This window comes from Equus asinus, chromosome 27 (genome assembly GCF_041296235.1).
Source record: "Equus asinus isolate D_3611 breed Donkey chromosome 27, EquAss-T2T_v2, whole genome shotgun sequence".
NCBI lineage: Eukaryota > Metazoa > Chordata > Mammalia > Perissodactyla > Equidae > Equus > Equus asinus.
Window position 1 is genome coordinate 1,256,492 of NC_091816.1, and position 17,937 is coordinate 1,274,428.

A 17,937-nucleotide genomic window follows, 5' to 3' on the forward strand; every position below is an offset into this window, starting at 1 on the left:
CCCTGGAACCTGCTTCAGCACCTGCCTGGGTCTATTCCCGTAAGGGTGGACCACGCCGCCGGTTGCACAGAGAGGCTCCTTGCAGAGAGTGCAGACAGATATGGGACCTGCGGCCAGAGACGTCTACATGAACCACAGGGAGATTCTGAATGAGAACTGGAGGAGTCTGAGAACTAAGTTTGAATCTGGCTGTCCAGGTCGTTATGAAGATATATGTATCAAGACAGGAAGACAGAGCCTGACTCACAGATGGGTTGACTTGCAACTATGACATATTTATTCAGACACAGGGTGTGAGCTTCCACTTGCACTCCAGCCCTGAGCCCAGCAAATGTGAGGCGTGAGGCTGTCCTTCCTCTCCCTGCTTCTGGCCACCAGGGAATGTGCTCTGAGGTCTAATCGGAACATCTGCTAACGAGCTGGCAAGCTACCTTACTTCCCTTCCTAGGGCTCTTCTTAATTAGAAATAAAACGGCTCCTAGCACTCCCCAAACAGAAGGTTCCCCAAATTTCACTCCCACTAGGAACTCTTCCCTCTACCACACGCTCACCACATGATGTCACAAGGACCACCCCTGTCATCACCACACCCCGGGGACTTGTGGTCTTTTCCCTTCTGGGTTTCCTGAAGCAGGACATTTTCTAACACACACCAGGGTTTAGAGTCCACAAATTATGCTGCTCCAGTGTGAAACAATGGTGAAGTAAAACCCGTCTCAACCACAGGTAAGTCGTGGACACAGGCCTCAAGGCACTCGCGCCGGTGCCATTCAGGGCCAGGTCACAGCACAGCCTGAGCAAGGGGCCGGGCTGTCTGCCCACGCTGAGATCTGCTTCTAGGCAGCCTTTGCGGCCGGCACAGATGAGGGTACCACAGTCTTGTGCATTCGGAGGCAGGCACTGCAGGAGAGCTCCCCACAAGTCCAACAGCAGACGGCCATCAGGCAAACACGCAAATGCCCAGGAAATCCCTATTTCTGAGCTTATCTACGGCTAGTTCAGTCTGGTGCGGTCCTTCACATAGCTGAGAGCACGTTCACCCTGAACACAGCATCCCTTTAAATGATGCTGGGGAACTGATTTCCACCATCAGACAGGACAGACGGGGGACCGACAAGCAGCTGTGACCGATTTTAGGCCATCTCACGTGAAACGTTGGTGAGGAAATGTGATTTGACCCGGGCCACAGCTGGATCTATGCCATGTGACTCACACTCTGTAGGCCTTCCACGACTTACAATAAATTCTACAAGTTCTAGGCGTCCTCACCTTTACCCTACTCTGCCCAGTCACAGTTATTACTACCAGCAATCCTGCCTGATCAGGCCACCATGCCCTGATCACCCTCCACAGCCTGGGGCCAGTCATCACAGCATTTTATCAGGACTCTATTCATCAGAAACCACTCCAAATTGGACTGCAAAAGTGAAAACAGGGTAAAAAGGCCTGACAATTGAAAAACTATTAGAATTACTAAGAATTTGGTAAGACGTCAAATTCTTTTTAAAAAGGCTTTCTATATACCAACAATAGCCAGTTAAGGAAAGATTATGGGAGAGGAATATAAGATCCTTTTCACAACAAAAACAAAACATAACTACCTAGAACCAAACATTAAAAATTTGCCAAAGGGGCCAGCCGGGTGGTGCAGCAGTTAGGTTCGCATGTTCTGCTTCAGCTGCCCGGGGTTCACCGGTTCAGATCCTGGGTGCAGACCTACGTGCCACTTATCAAGCCATGTCGTCACAGGCATCCCACATATAAAATAGAGAAAGATGAGCATAGTTGTTAGCTCAGGGCCAGTCTTCCTCAAAAGAAAAATGGGGACTATAATACCTTGCAAGCTGGGAAGATACCACAAGATGAGGCATGTAAAGATGCCGAGAACAGTACCTAACACATGGCAATAAAAGTTTAACATAAAGAAGGTCTGGAAAAAGATATGTCAAGGTGGTCATTTCCAGGTGGCAAAATAGTGAGACTTTTTTCTTTACTTTCTTTTGTTTATTTATATTTTCTAATTTTTCTTTACTTCTTTTTATTTCTGTTTTCTAATCTATCAGCAATAAGCACATATTATTTGAGAAAAAAAGGAAAAAGAAAAGTTATTTTGGGATGGTGCTAATTAGCAGTAACTAGCTCTTAAATGGCTGCATAAAAAAAGCAGTTTCAAAGTCATCTCCCCAGACCGGGTGCTGACCTGGCAGGCGTCCTGTGGGACTGGACGAGCTGCTGATGGATTCCAACTAAAGGGAAGGACCGCCCCCCCACCTCAGCCCCCACACAGAGGGCCTGGCGGCGCTGCACTTGGAGAAGTGAGATGAGGGGTTCAGCCTACCAGCCAGTCCCTGATCCGCCCAGGTCTGGGACTGAACATGAGCCACGCCTCTCTGGGAACTCAGGACAGGACTGCTGTGGCACCCACACCAGCTGGTAACTGTTCCTGCTCAAATGTCCCTTGTCTGCCACTCCTAGTCACTGAGATCTCTGAATCTGGCAGGCGTGGTGTTTCAGTGAAGGATGTTTCATGACAAGGCTAACTTTGACAAGGCAGAATGAGCAGGAAGAGGGCTGGGGAGTCAGGAGGCCCGGGTTAGAGTTCTGGTTCTACCAGTGAACAGCCACAGCACCTCGGGCAAATCACGTAACTTCACTGAGGCCATCTGATCACCTGGACAACAGTATCTGCCTATACACAGACATCAAAAGAATCGGGTACATATATGCTCTAGTGAACTGTGAAGTGTCCGCAAAGGTAGAAACTACCTTTAGCCACACACAACAAACACAAGAGGACAACTAGTTCTTTTCATCCAGTAAACCAACCTCGGCGAGCGGAGGAGGGAAATATCAGCGCTCGGCTTCCCACTCCACCCAGGGAAGCAGGACACCAACAAAGATGCTCCAAAAATGAAGGGCCAAAGAGAGAGTGCGAAACCAATGGCAACACAGAGGCGGCTGCCCAGGCGGCCTCTGTCCGTACTGTTTGGTAATGGGGATGAAACTAACACTTACCAGCTTAGAAAAAATGAGAAGACTAGCGAAAGCTCGCTGTTGCTTTCTCCGCATGAGGAGCGCTCTGAGGGTCAAAGTGGCCCACAGGAGAGCCGCCGCCGCACAAACAAATCCAACATCCTCCCTCTTTGTACTGCTCACTCAAGACCCAGAGTTCCAGGGAGAAGCCTCAGTGGGCTGTGCCAGAGGGGTGCCTGTGCCCAGCCAGAGCGAATGCCTGCCTCCCACCAAGACCACACACTGAAAGGGAGTCCCAGAAATGGAAATGACAGCAAAAACAGAACAAAGGCACCCACAGGTCCAAACGGCACCGTGGGTTCATGTGTGAATATCCGCCACATTGAACTCGGGCTCCTCCACAGACCGGGGCTGTTCACCACCTCTCCCTCGCTCCTCGTTAGTACAAAAGGAGACCCCTGGCCAGGGCAGGAGCCTTTGGGAAGACAGCACCTCAGAGAGGGATAGCATCAACCCAGTACCCTCCAGGGAAAGTAACAGGGAAGGGAGTCCGTGTGGTTGCAGGACTAGAGATTCAGCTGGTGGTTGGTCACGTCCCTTCCTTCTCTGACCCCACGTCCAACTTGGTCACAGGGATCTACCTCTCACACTTGGCACAGGAATTTCCTTCAGGGACAAAAATCAAATAGCACACAGAAGCACACACAGCAGGAAATGCAAACAACAAAGATGTTTTTCAAATGCCCTCTCCATTATTTAAATGTTGTTTATTATTGCGGTTTTGATATATTCGTGGTCTCAGGGCCTCTGCTTGCATTAAGAACTGCAGAAGTGTGCACAGTATGATAATATTTGTGACTTTTGCTCTACCAGAATGAAGGAGACATCCCTGAGGCCTCAAAGCCACCCGTGAGCGTCCTCCTCTTGGCCTCCTAACAACAAAGTCCTCGGCAGACACTGAAGCATCCGTCTCTACACGTGATCATTTAAACACACCCTTCCCCACCGAGCAGAAAGGCTTAGGAAAGAAACGCGCAACTCACATCTCATCCTTCACCCCCTTAGAAGTTGTAGTTTAGAAAAGAGTGTAGTTGCTCTGAAAGGGACACCTCACTAAAAAATATTACTTATGTGCGGATCACAACAACAATCTAAACGTATGGTGCTGCACAGATGTGGTGTAAATTGTTAAAAAGTGAAATTAACTAAAGCTGAAATTCTGTGCACATAGCAGTTAATCAGCACAAATTATAACTGCATCATATTGCTCTTTCCATGGTGTATGCCTTGGACCATTACCACACTGATATGAATAATTCCTGAAATGTCTTCAACCATTTCTCATGTGTCAGAGAAAACGTGGCTTCTAAAGACACGTGGTTCCAGAGATGAAACGCCACCCTCCCATTATTTAGTCTAGGCAGTGGTTTTTACTCCTTAGAAAGAAAGAAAAAGATTACATATAGAGAGCACTGCTATTACGGTGTCCATTACAACTGCAGGTCATGAAACAAAAAATCACTGCCATTTTTCAATTGCTGACACTTCCAGCCAATTTCTTATATAAGTCGAAGAATGGAAAAGTGACTGAAGCAGACCCTATATGACCCTCAGGTAAAAAATATCAGGTTTCCAATAAAACGTCAACACCCACACCGGCCTACGGGACTACAGATAATCAGCTCCCAGCATTAGCGCAGTGCTCTGCGCTTGGCAGTTCTTACAGTTCAGCCAGCGCTTTCACAGGACCCGTCAGTCTCACAGCCTTGCGCACAGCGTCCCTCGGAAGCAGGAGCTCGTACTCCACTTTATAGATGACCAGCGGACGCTCCGAGAGAAAACGACTCTCCAACCAGATGAGGATCTGGTTCCGGGGCCATCTGTGGGGGATTCAGAAGCCTCCAAGCGCCAGGTCTTCTTATGGGCTTTTTGCTTCAGTGGGTGATTTGGGAAAACAGTTTGTTGGTGAAGTCTTTGAGGTCAGGGTGAGGAGGAGAAGTCGTTACACATCCCAGGGGCGGCCACCGGGCTGGCTGCGGCATCCATGAACGTGGGAGACTGATTTTTATTTAGAACATCCTTGGTCTACTGTGAAACAAAAAGGCAGGCAAAGGGCCTCCCTGCAGAGGAAGGGAAGAGGTCAGCGCAGGTGGTGAGCAATCCCGGAAACAATGTTTTTCTACAGGGGGAATTCCTTTGTTCTACAGCAAATGTTTATCAAGTGTCCACTGTGTCTGGCACTGCGCCAGGATCCCTGCACTTAAGAAAACGTGGAGGGAAGTTAAGTCACGGAGGTGAATAGGAACAATACCACCTTACACTTTGTACTGGCACCTTCCCTTCACCCTACAAATTCTCCCTCCCTTGAAAAAAGAAAAAAATAGAAAAAAAGAAAAGAAGATGAATGCTGTCTTGGTGGGCAGTCACCCTCTTAATTGCCTTTCCCTCTTCTTGTCTCAGCTAAGCTTTCTGACAGCACCGTCCACACCTGCCGTCTCCACGTGACATCATCTCCCTGTTGTTCCTGGTAGCCCAGCAGGCCGACTTCGGTCCCGACCCCTCCAGCAAGCCTGCCCTCACCCAGCTCACCCCGGGCCCACCGCGGCGCAAACTCGATGAACACTGTTCGACTCACACCTACTGGGCCAGGATGGACTCCAATCAGGCCGTGTAATAACGAGCACCAGAGCAGCCTCACCCCGTCAATGCGTGATCGAAAGTCTTCCACTTAGAGGCCACAGTGAAACATTCGTCAGAGGCTCCTAACAGGGTGTGGAAGTGGAAGGGCATCGTCAAACTCTTTCACACCCGTCTCATCAACAGGCAGAGTCCACGGTCTCTTCACCAGCCGACCAACGCGCACGGCAGGAGGAACACCATGACCTCCAAGGCCGTCGGGAAGACTACCTCACAGCTTGCCACCTGGTTCTCTTGGGATAATGGCCCTGAGAACACAGATACCATGGTGTGAGCAAGCCCAGGCAGCCCATGGACTGTCTTCCATGGAGAGGAACCCAGGCCCCTGGCCTCAGCCCCAGCCGAGCTCCCAGACTGCAGCCAGCGCCAACGCGCCAGCCATGTGAGTGGATGTCTTAGAAGAGGACTCCCCAGCTCCTCAGCACCCCACCCAGCCCTACCCCACACCCCCAACCCCGACCCCCGACCCCCAACCCTCCTCCTCCCTCGTTGAACTGCCCAGCTGATGTGAAGCCCTCTGCGCTAGCTCTGCCCAAACTGCCTATTTGTGAACTCAGTGAACGACTGTTTGTTTGTTTTTTGAGGAAGATTAGCACTGAGCTAACATCTGCTGCCAATCCTCCTCTTTTGCTGAGGAAGACTGGCCCTGAGCTAACACCTGTGCCCATCTTCCTCCACTTTATATGTGGGACGCCTGCCACAGCATGGCTTGACAAGCAGTGCCATGTCCGCACCCAGGATCCAAACCGGGGAACCCCGGGCCACCGAAGCGGAATGTGCGCACTTAACCACTGAGCCACTGGGCCGGCCCCACAAATGCTGTTTTGAGCCACCACATTTGGGAAAGGTTTGCTGGGCAGCAATAAACAACTGACACACAGGACTCTAGAAGACTCTGGCTTCTACTTAAAAATTCTAAAGAAAGACAGTGAGAATTTTTGATGTATTAAACCTAATATATAAAGTACAATACTATATTTTAGAGTAAACTGCAGGTACAAATTTACCAGAATCTGAATAAAACTGCTTCAAAGAAAAGGTCACAGCAGTTATTTTCTAACAGATTGCCTAATATTGATTGGGCAATTAATACATGAATACTTTTGGAATTGATTTCTACAGTAACCGAAAACATAATTTTACATCTTTTCTTTCTAGAAGGCAGCATTAACTGCTTTTATAGCCAAGTAAAGCTCTTTTTAAATCTTCATTATCCAGATTATCTATATGGTTATAAAATTCATGAATTTTTCTAATCTAATCCAGGTCCCAGGACATAGATTTCTCTACTTTGGACCTTAATTTCCTATTTCTGCAAAGGAAACTTGACGGAAGCTACTGCCTACGTGATATATAGAACTATTAAATGGTAAAGAGCTCATATTTCTCCTAACTCAGAATCTGGCTACAGTTTACCAAAATGAAAAAATAGAACCATATATAAAACAGCTTTTTCCTTTATAAGGAAAGCCCACTTGTAACAAACTACACGAGATATTCAAATTTGCTTCATCATAATAGAGCTGTTTAAAAATACATGGCTGGAATTCGCATTTGCAGTCTGCGGATGGAACAATAAAGATGCTCTGAATTAATAATTAATATGTGATTTAAATCCAGGAGGGAAGGAGGCGGTGTGTTATGCACTGTCTCACCCTTTTTATCCTCAAGCCCCAGGTCTTTCTGCGGGCTGTTCTGTTCGATGGGTGACTTGGGAAATCAGGCAGTTTGTTAGTGCGGTATCTGAGATCAGGGATGAGAATTCATGACTCTGAGGAGGTCACAGGGGATGGCCACAGCATCCAGCAACATGAGAGACTGATTTCATGAGAAATATCCTTGATTATGTGAAACAACATGCCAGGCAAGAGGCCACACCCGGAGGCAGGAGGAAATTGGTCTGAGCATGGTGGCAAATGCCCCACACTGCAGGCAGTGGGCCAAGGTGTCCCCCCAGGCCCCTCAGAGGTCCCAGCACAGAGGTCTGCGGGTCACACAGAGGGTCCCTCCCTGATGCCCTGGAGTGGGGCTTCCAGGTCTCACGGCCTCAGACAACCAGACAGCCTCAGTCAGCAGGGGCGTTCGTACCAAAAGGTAAAAGTCCACTCACCAGCCAAACAGGGTCCAATTTTTTAAAAATGTAACCCACCAATTCACTTTCACCACAGAATAAAACTTAAGAAAGAAATTCACCACGGCTATAAGACCAAGCTACAAATTCCACAGGTGGCCAATGGCCCGGCCCATGGAGGCGGCAGCCATCCTTGAACCAGGGCCGTGACCGCCTTCAGCCTCAGTTGGATGTAGGATGGAGATAACACCCGCCCGTAACTTCGTGAAGAGCCAGGGCACTGATGCAGCGGTTCTCAAAGTGCGCCCCAGGACCAGCAGCATCCGCACCATCTGGAAACTAGTGAGAAATGCACATTATCAGGCCCCACCTCAGACCTGCTGAATCAGAAACGGGGTGGGAGGCCGTAAGGGGGGCACCTATTTGCCCATTAACAAGACCCGTATGTGAATCTGAGCCACACTGAAGTTTGAGAACCAGCGCATGGCTGTTCTTGCTACACCTCACACAGCGCCTCATATACACAAACAGCTCAATAAACGACAATTATCATGGCTACAAAGAGCTGAACTCCACCCTTCTCTGCAATGCAGACTCCACAACGCTCTGCTTAAACTGTGTTCAAAGAATGTGATGATGACAATGGAGACGATGATTAAAATGGCAGTTTTCTATATAGAGTGACTGGAAGGGGACAGAGACCAGAGGACGTCCTGCTTCATGGCTGAGAATCTGTATGACTGACTTGGAAAAGTGTGCTTCCGCGGCCATCCAGGATCATACGGGCAGAAAGAAGGCTTTCTATACAGAACTTCTCTTTCTGTCAGCGCTCATTGTCACAGAATTCTCCATCACTGATCCAGAGAGCTTCAACCACTTAAAGGGAGGTCTCTGGGGGCCCTGGTCCAAGGCCAGCTGCGGCGCCTTCACGGTGGTGGGAGCCTAGCAGAGAGCGCCCGCAGCGTGCGAAGGCGCCGCCCCGAGTCCGGCTGAGCTTCCGACGGGCTGGAGAAGCACCGCCGCCTGACACAAGGAGGCTCTCAGGCACCAGCCTTGGAAAGGCGGCTGAGTCCGATGCTCCGGGCTCTTTAACCCTTCCTCAAAGGCTTGCTCTGCTGCTCCAGTAGGATCCATTAGGCTATGGCCTCCCAGGCCGGGCATGAGTCTCCCTCCAACCCTGCCCCAGCCTTGTACCTACGGGCTGGTCATTTGCTTGTTTGCAAGTTCATGCATTCCCTGCGCTTTCCCCAAAAACTACCTTTTCCAGACTCACTTGCCAACTGGCTCCAGCTCGGCTTAGGTGGAAGACTAGAGGATGGGAAAGAGGAAGAAGCCAGAATATTTCCTCCCTTTCCTCGCTCCGCTCTGGATGGTATCTCCAGCCAGCGGTTTTGTCTTCTCCATAGTTCTAGCTCCCAGCAGACGGGCCTTCCCTCCGTGGTCCCAGCTGCTTCTGAGAGCCTCCATGTAGATCCAGCTCTTGGCCTCTAGGAACAACATCCCCTCACCAACCCCTACCCCACCCCCAAGCCCATTCCACCAGCCTCAGGGGTGGCAGTGGTTTCCTGCTATTGCTAATCTCTGGGTGACCTCATTGTCCCCTATTTGGCTTTCAGATCTTCCAAACACCTTTAAAACTAAATCCTTGCATCAAAGGGCTTCTGTTTGACTGCATGGGCCGTAACTAACATGACTTCCTCTCACATCTTCAGTCTTGATTTGCCTTACCTGGTCCCTGCCCAACTGACTCAACTCCCCACTCAAGACTTTCCTTGGGGCTATCTCCTCCTCTGGGGAGCTCCCGTTCTCACCTAGGTCTTTAGTTCTAGCCTGTCTGTAATTAACAAGTTTTGATACCAGCCCATGCAACTGTACCCTGACGCCAGACCCAGCCCTGACCACCCAGACTTGATACCCATCCAACTCCAGCTCTATCAGGGACCCGCCAGTCTCTACTGGCATTTGCCACACGTCCTTCCTAGAACTCAGTACCTAAGTTAACACACGCACTTAGGTTCTCAATAAATATTTTACATTTTAAATTTTTTCCAGGGACAATCAAACATCATTAAGTGAGTAGGTTAATCAGGCAAAAGTAAATTTGTGGCTTGAAGTAACTACCGAACTGGCTCCAAACTCACCTAATATTTTCACAACATTCCACTTCCTTTTGGCTGGAAAGATAAAACAGATGTACAAATGAGTCAGAACACCATGTTCCAGAAAAGGATGATGCTTTTGGCAACCACCCACCTAAGTGCAGTAAGCACAGTAGTAATGACTATCCTTGCTTGATGCTTCTTGTTTGGTAGAAAGATCTGCCCCATTTCAAGTCTTGCATTCCAAAAGAATCACTGAATTATCCTAAGGACCAACCTGAGAAAGCCCAAGGCTCTTAATTAATTTTTTAAAAAGTTAAAAACTTAAAAAAACAAAACAGAGACAACTGCATATAACAAAGATTGTGGCGGTGTTGACTCAGGGCCGGAGCCAGGACTGGCAAACACGATGACCTTGCTGGGCAGACAAGCACTATTATACACGTTGCAGGCTGCACTACAGCTTTCGGAAGTCAGTCAGTGTCCATTAGACCTTCTAGAATGGGAAAGGGTATGGGTTTCCTTAAATGTTAAGTAAACCACTAGAAGTGGTTGACTATCTTGCTCTGTGCTGCTGAGTCCTTCTCTAGTCACTCAGCTACTCCAAGTTAGCCCTCAAGCAAACACAGGCAGTGGTCTCAAGAAACAGCACATCAATAAAAAGAAGGAAAAGAAACAAGCACAGATTTACAGGCATTGTCTCAAAGGATCCACTGTCCAAGTGCACAAGGTCCCCGAGAGTCCCTGCTGTGCAGCCTGTGCAGCAGAGAGCACTGAGAGGCAGCGCGTCTGCAGAACAGCCACGGCGCCTCCGGCCGACAAGCCTGGGACAGCAGCCGGCGAGGGGCCGGCAGGCCAACACGGCCCCCACCTCGCTTTTTGGATGCTAAGAATCTAGTATTCATCACCTAACATTGCAGCTGATGATGCCAAATCCCAAGAATCCTGTCTCTAGAAACATCAGTGTGAAATTCAGTGCACTTTTAAAGTACATTGTTGCTATTTTCCTACAACCACTGGCTTAATTTCAACTTTCTGCAGAATTGGAAATCATTTAAATCATAATAACTTAAAAATAAGAACTTGGACTTTTATTATTTCTTCCCACTCAAGTTTCTGGACGATTTCACCCCTGAAAGTTTACAAAAGGGAAAAAATTCAACTAGGAAATTTTAGCATGTGGCTCTTGTTCTGCCTCTCATCTTTGCTCTGCCACTGTCTGGTCGTATGACCATGAGTGTATTTCGTAATCTCTCTCCTGGCCTCACTTTCTCCCTCGTAAACAAGGTGGTTGGCCCCTTCCAGGCCTAAACTGTTCTGATTAACATGACTGTACAGTTGGCTCCAGAATAACAACTAAGAAACGCAGATTTTAATTCAAGGTAAATTTGAAGCATAATGAAACAAAAACATTGGCTCTTAGATTTCTACAGTTATTTTGGAGCCTGCACTGCAGCTCAGGGAAGAGGCTGGGAATATGGAGAAACAAAAAGGTAGAGACAAAGGAACACACATGATTTAGAACAGCTTCCAGAAGTTACTAAGGTTTCACATGATGTAATGAACATGTTTTTTTTTAAAATTTGGAGTCAAAACCTTTTTCCTTCAATAGGGAAGATTTTGTAATATTTCTAAATGATCTAGCCCAACAGCATTTGAGGAAGAAAAAAATCAAACATTACACTACACGAGCTTTCATCTTGTCACAGAGCCATTAGAGCTAATGAAAAATGATGGCATTGTTAAATTTTATTTATAGTTTCTTCTTAACAGAATGAAAAATGAACAGAAAAACACTCTGAATATAAATTTTTAAAGACTTTAAAGATCCAAGACCAGCAGCAAAAAATAGATGAAGACATAAGCCTACAGTCTTTTTTTTGTAACGTGTAGAAGATTGCTTACGGCTCCTGCTGAGTTTTGCCTTTCTCCAAGCCGTCATGAAAAATTAGAGATCCTGCAGTCCCAGGTCACTGTCATCAGGAATCTGGGGCCCTAACAACGTGAAAACGATTCTGTCTCCAACTTAAAATTTATACACTCCATCCTAAACACCACTGACTGACCCAGCGTAACCTGGCGAAGCGAGATACTGGGGGCCATGCTTGCCGAGTCACCTACTCTCAAATGGACCCACTGCTCGTCCTCTGTGTTAGGTCCAGGAACAGGAAGGAGAGAGCACCTGTTTAGCACTCACCGCCCTAAGCTTCACAAACTTCATCCCATTTAATCGGACAAGTATGCCCAAAACCTTTTACATTTTTGAACACCCCCACCACAACACACAATAACAAGAAAACTGTTATTTAAATAGCACTTTGAGCAGGGGTCAGCGAACTTTTCTAGTAAAAGGCCAGAGAGTAAACAATTTAGGGTTTGCCGGCCAAGAGGCAAAATTGTTATTACGTTATGTAATAAGAGAACCCACAAATTTCCCCAGATTTGTTATTGACAAAATTCTAAAGATACTAAAAACAACTGAATATAACATGGATCTACTAACGAGGAAGAACAGAATTCTTTGCGGAGGGATGACGTTTCCCATAATTGGGTTTTAGCGGTAGTGTTCCCTGTCATCAGACCGACTGCAAATAGCCATCTGTAAAACCCACTCTCAGCTTGTGGGCAGTGCAGAAACAGGCAGCAGGCCACATCTGCCCACAGTCGGCCACCCCTGCTTTACACCTTTTCAACATCATTCATTCAACTAATATGCATTATATTCCTTCAGTTATTCTTTCAAAAAAATATTTGATGAGGGGCTGGCCCCGTGGCCGAGTGGTTAAGTTCGCGCACTCCACTGTAGGCAGCCCTGTTTCGTTGGTTCAAATCCTGGGCGCGGACATGGCACTGCTCATCGGGCCACGCTGAGGCAGAGTCCCACATGCCACAACTAGAAGGACCCACAACGAAGAATATACAACTATGTACTGGGGGGCTTTGGGGAGAAAAAGGAAAAAATAAAATCTTAAAAAAAAAATATTTGATGAGTATGTACCATGTGCCGGGTGCTTCACTGGACCATGGGGATGCAGAATGGAGGAGCCGGGTCCCTGCACCAGGGACACAAGCACGACGTGAAGGCTGCCTGCCCTCAAAGGCTCACTGTACACTTGGAAGAGAGTATACTAAATGCCGTGACAGAGACTAGGAGTCCGGTGGGCACAGGCAGCACAGGAGGAAGTGGCCGCCTCTGTTTGACTCAGCCAGGGCTGCTCTGGGGGTTAGGAGCCCAAAATCTAGAATGAGACTGCCTGCCTTCAAATCCCAGCTAGCCACCTGCTAGCTGTGTGACTCTGAGCAGATGTTTAACCTCTCTGGGCCTCCATTTCCCAACTGTAAAATGAGAGTGGTAATAACGGTGCCCATCCTGGAGGTAACACAAGAGGGTTGTTGTAGGGACTCTGCGAATTAACTCATGCAGAGCTTTCAGAACAGTGACTGACATGCAGGAAGTGCCCGCACGTGTGAACTGCTCTCATTATGACCGAGTTGAACCTTAAATGATGAGCGGGAATTTCCCAGGAAAACAAGGTGGAGAGAGAGCCTTGAAGGCAGAAAACTGCATGCAAACAAACACACATGAACAGCACCTGAGCGGTCTGGGGCAGCGTGAAAGCCAAGGGGGTTGAGAGGCAGGGGATGAAGATGGTGAGAACACATCACAAAGAGGGCTTGTGTGCGCCATTATAGGAGCTGGTCCTTGACCCCACAGCAGGGAGACACGTGAGTTCTAAGCAGCTGAGAGTATCAGCATCATTGGACCTAGCAGCAGAGTGGAGGATGGCCGGAGGAGGCAAGGATGGGGACAAGGCAACTAGATAAGTGGCTAAGGCAATAGCCACGAGGAAAAACAACCACGGCCTGAAAAAGAAGAGTGGTGGAGACGAGACAGCAGTGAGGCCCTGTAGACGCGGTTCACAGCTCTGTGACCCTGAGCCATGGGTCACAAAAGAAAGGGACGAGGAGTCTGCAATGACACAGATCTCCCGCCTTGGAAAGATGCATGGTGGGACTTCTCACAATGACCGGAATTCAGGCAGAGGAACAGTGTGGGGCAGGGAGGGCGTCCTGACGGAACTGAGAACGGGACCAGCACTGGGGGAGGTCGGGCCACATCCCTGCAGGACAACTGAGCAGGAGTCCCAGGCCCACTAGAAGTAGCAGCTCACTTAGGCATTCCCATTGCTCACTTTAAAATAAGAAATAAGGCACAGGAAGGCTCAGTTCATTTATTTTAGTTAAATGAATCATTTACTGCCCATCTGGGCCTAGAACCTAAACCTCCTTCTTCTGGGCGTGTGATCTTACTGGGTGGCGCTCCTGGGTTTGCTTTCAACGTTGACTCTGACTCGAGTTTAATAACTAGTTGGCAAGGTCCTTCCTTACGTCTAAAGCTTGCCTGGTGGTCTTTCTCATCTACAGAATTAGGCTAGTTACCTTCCTCCTCTGCATCTCAGGATGATATGCACAGTGTTTTTCTATTACTGTCAACCTGTCTGCGGATAGAAATATGATAGACAGGACATGGACCACATGACAAAGCCTCCCTCACCACTAATCAGGGAGCACCCCCGTTATGTGGCCCACAGAGCGTATCTTTGAATACAAACTAAGACTCCCACACACCTACACTGACAATTGACTGAGCTTAAAACACCCCATGTTCCCATCTCTCTCTGTAATTGTCTTTTCTTTCTTGAACAAACTTCTTAAAGGCAAAAACTTAACAGATGCTAAAAACTTAAATGATTACACTACCAGAAGCTGTCGATCTGGGAGAAGGCAATCAATTGCTAACTTAGAAATAGACAGAATTCTTTGAAGTCTTTGCAGTGGCTTTCCCGCGGGGAGGCCCCACTGTGGCAGAGACTGCCGGCTGCCCGTACAATATCCACCCTTCCCTTTTTCCTTAGTAATGGATCATCTGTATTTCTGAAGGGGGCAAAATGCCTGAAGAATATTACCTTTCCCAATATCCCTTGAAGATAAAGCTAGCCAATACGATACCAGTGAAAGTACTTAGGTAGGGTTTTTAGAAAGGAATTTTAAAGAGAGCTTATTCAACTTAGAGGTACCCTTGTGACCTTCCACCCTTTACTCTTCTTCCTTCAGGGAGACACATATGATGGCTGGAGCTGCAGGAGCCATCTTGAGCCCATGAAGGAAGGAGACCAAGAGAATCTTAGTTACCTTGACATCCTTAAGACACCCAAACAGTGCCAGCAACTGTCTACCTCCAGTCTTCTTGTTATGTGAAGAAAATAAACCCCCAGGAGTTTAAGACCATGTGCTGGGGGGCTGAGGGTCTGTTACTCTCAGACAAATGCAATTCCTAATGGAGTTTGCTTAGGATACTGGAAAGATCCCATATGTCTGTGAAGTCAGACACTTAACTTGTTCTAAATAAATGTCACTGGATAACGTTGAAGGTAATGCTAACCTTCATCAAGCACATCCTAAGTGGCGGCATTGAGACACAGAAAGTTCAAGCAACTAACCCAAGGTTTCAAGGCTAATCCACAGCGATGCTAGGCTTTGAATGCAGGCAGTCTGGCTCCAGAGCCCATGCTTTTACCTAGAGGACAATGGCAGCAGACACAACGAACTCATGTGCACAGACTCATGCCCACGGGTGGCAGGGACCTAGAGGAGCTTTGTCAAGTCATCAATGTAAATTCTTCTTGTACGCCATCCCTAAGTTGTTCTCTATTTGAGAAATTATTTCCTGTAGGAACTGAGGTTCTTGTAGGTCTGGCAAAACATCTGGCTGGTTTCATAGATATCTTAAGAGTTACGTTAAATACTACTCGGACCATTGCCACAGTCTCCTGATAGAAGTCCCTCCTTACCGCCATCCACCACTGCAAGGTGAATCTCCCGAAATGCAGCTTTCATCAAATCCCAGCCCTTCACAAAGTCTCTAGCGGATCCTGGTTGCCTGAAGAGGGCCAGACTCTTTAGTCTGCATCTGCTCCCGGCCCCTTCCCCACCTTCCCCCACTCCCCTGCACACTGCACACTCTCCAGCCGAACTAAGCCATGGGTGGCGCCCTGCATTCACCTAGGATTTCCCATCTTGGACCTTGGCTCCTACTGCCCAGTCCATGTGAATGCGCATCCTCTTCCACCCCTCCCCCAGCTCCACGTGTCCGCACCACACCTCGTCCTCCAGACACAGGCAAATGCTCGCATGCCACGTTAGCGGCTCCCTCGGGACGAGGGCTGAGCTGCCATGGATGTGGTTTAGGAGGAAAAGTGCTGGGTTTCAGGGTCTCCCCTGAGAGTAAGAGATTAAGTGCAGCCCAGAAGCCCCCACTTAGACCAGAGCTCAGGACTGGATCCCCTCTCCTCCTCCACTTGCCCTCTGCAGGCCCCACTCCTGTGTGCTTTCACCTCCCGCCATGTTTTATGTTTTATCTGATCAAAGTCAACACCACGGACAGTCTGCAAGCTGAAAATACTTCAGGAAGGGGAAACGTGTAAGCCTAAGGATGTGTCACACCAATATCCAGACCCAGAGCTCTTCAGGATGACTAATCTCAGTTCTCCTCAAGCTAGGCTACACCCAACAGTGTTCTCCAGGCAACGGCCCCTTCACAGGATGCTGCTGGCTTTGCTCCCTCACCTCACACGCACCTCTGAGAGCCTCACGGAGCGTGTGGGGGTCTGGCGGTGCCATCCTTCCCTATCAGCTCTCAGCTCCAGGAGGGTGGCATCTGTGTGTGATTTGCTTTTCCAGTCCCGGGAAGACTAGCACACCACCCTGCACACGGGAGAGGTTTGAAAGCTCCAAATGAACGAAAGATGAGACTGCTCCGAATTAGCCAGTTAACAGTTAATCAGGCAATTCAGTCAGACCTTCTCACTCCCCCCTCTGCCTTCTGCCTTCCCCCCGCCCCCCAACCCTGGAAAACAAGGTGCTGAATGAATGTGCTGCCAAAGAGGAGGGGAGAAAAGGAGCACGGGCGTCACACACCTTCCGGACCCCTGTTATACTGGGGTTAGATGGGTCTTTCCAAGGCACCAGTAATACTGGTTTTCTTATTTAAACACAGATTTCTAGTCCTCGTCTCCCCTGATCACACACGGCCCTTCCAGAGTAGACCACAGTATGGGGAAGAACGTTTATTCCCCTCTTCTTTTGTCTGTCAACGAACCCATCAACCCCTCCTAATTTAATATTTAATTCATTTAAATTGGTGAGAATTCTGTTTCTGGCTCTAAAGGGATTTCACAAAAGAGTAGAGTCATTGTCCCCAGGGTGTGTGAACCAAAGCCTGGCTCAACTGTATCTGTGTTGTGGGGAACAGAATTTCCTCCACATCCTCACAGGAAACGTTACTTCCTAAAAGGAAAACTGCGATAGAGGCCAGCGGTCACCTCGGGAGCTGTCGGGCCACTGTCACACAGGCCTTCAGGAATGTGCCCAAATCAGACACTGGAATACACTGATTCAGGTTGAAGGAGGGCCTATTCCTAGCCTCAGGGCCACAAAACACCCAGAGAATCGCTTTTTAGTCTCCACCACAGCTAAAAAGAGGAATCACCTTAACAGGGGAAGAGTAAAGAGCGACAATGAATTTCTGCAGTGGCCGCAGCCCAGGGCATCTGCACATCAGGGTCCCCCAGGTGCAACGCCAAGCAGAGGCCCTGTGTGGTGGGCCCTCACTTCCTCCACATCTTATCTGAGCAAAACCAACACCACAGACAGTCCTCAAGCTAAAAATACTTCACAAGAAGGAAGCTTGTAACCCTAAGAATGTGTGAGAAAGAGGCAGAGGGATCCCTAGGGATGCTCTGACCAGCACCGAGGGGTCCAGCCACTGCCTCTCTGACCTGCTGACCAAAACCATCCAAGTCAGGGAAACCCAGAGGGCGGCTCAAGAGAAAAGCAGCAGGAGGTCAAACAGGATTCGAGAACATCGACAGTGTCAGTGGAAACACTGGTACAACGGCCAGGAAATTCTTGATTGGTGGACAAACGAAGCACTCAGGGTCCAAAAGCATTTATAATTAAGCATAGCCAAGCACAACTTTTAAATCCCAGTTAACAGCTCTCTGACCTGAGGACCCAATAACACTGTAGTCACCAACC

At 48.4% G+C, this 17,937-nt stretch overlaps 1 protein-coding gene across 5 annotated transcripts in view; it reads right to left on the reverse strand.

The window, feature by feature from the left end:
• Positions 1–17,937, reverse strand: part of CSGALNACT1 (chondroitin sulfate N-acetylgalactosaminyltransferase 1) — a 342,149-nt gene that overhangs the window by 269,988 nt on the left and 54,224 nt on the right. The window contains exon 1 of one of the 5 annotated variants that reach the window (XM_070499786.1): positions 4,698–4,829. The exons of the other annotated variants lie outside the window; for them this stretch is intronic. The gene's annotated coding sequence lies outside the window, so the exon portion shown is untranslated. Of the gene's footprint in view, positions 1–4,697; positions 4,830–17,937 lie in introns of those variants that run through there. 5 annotated transcript variants of the gene reach the window in all.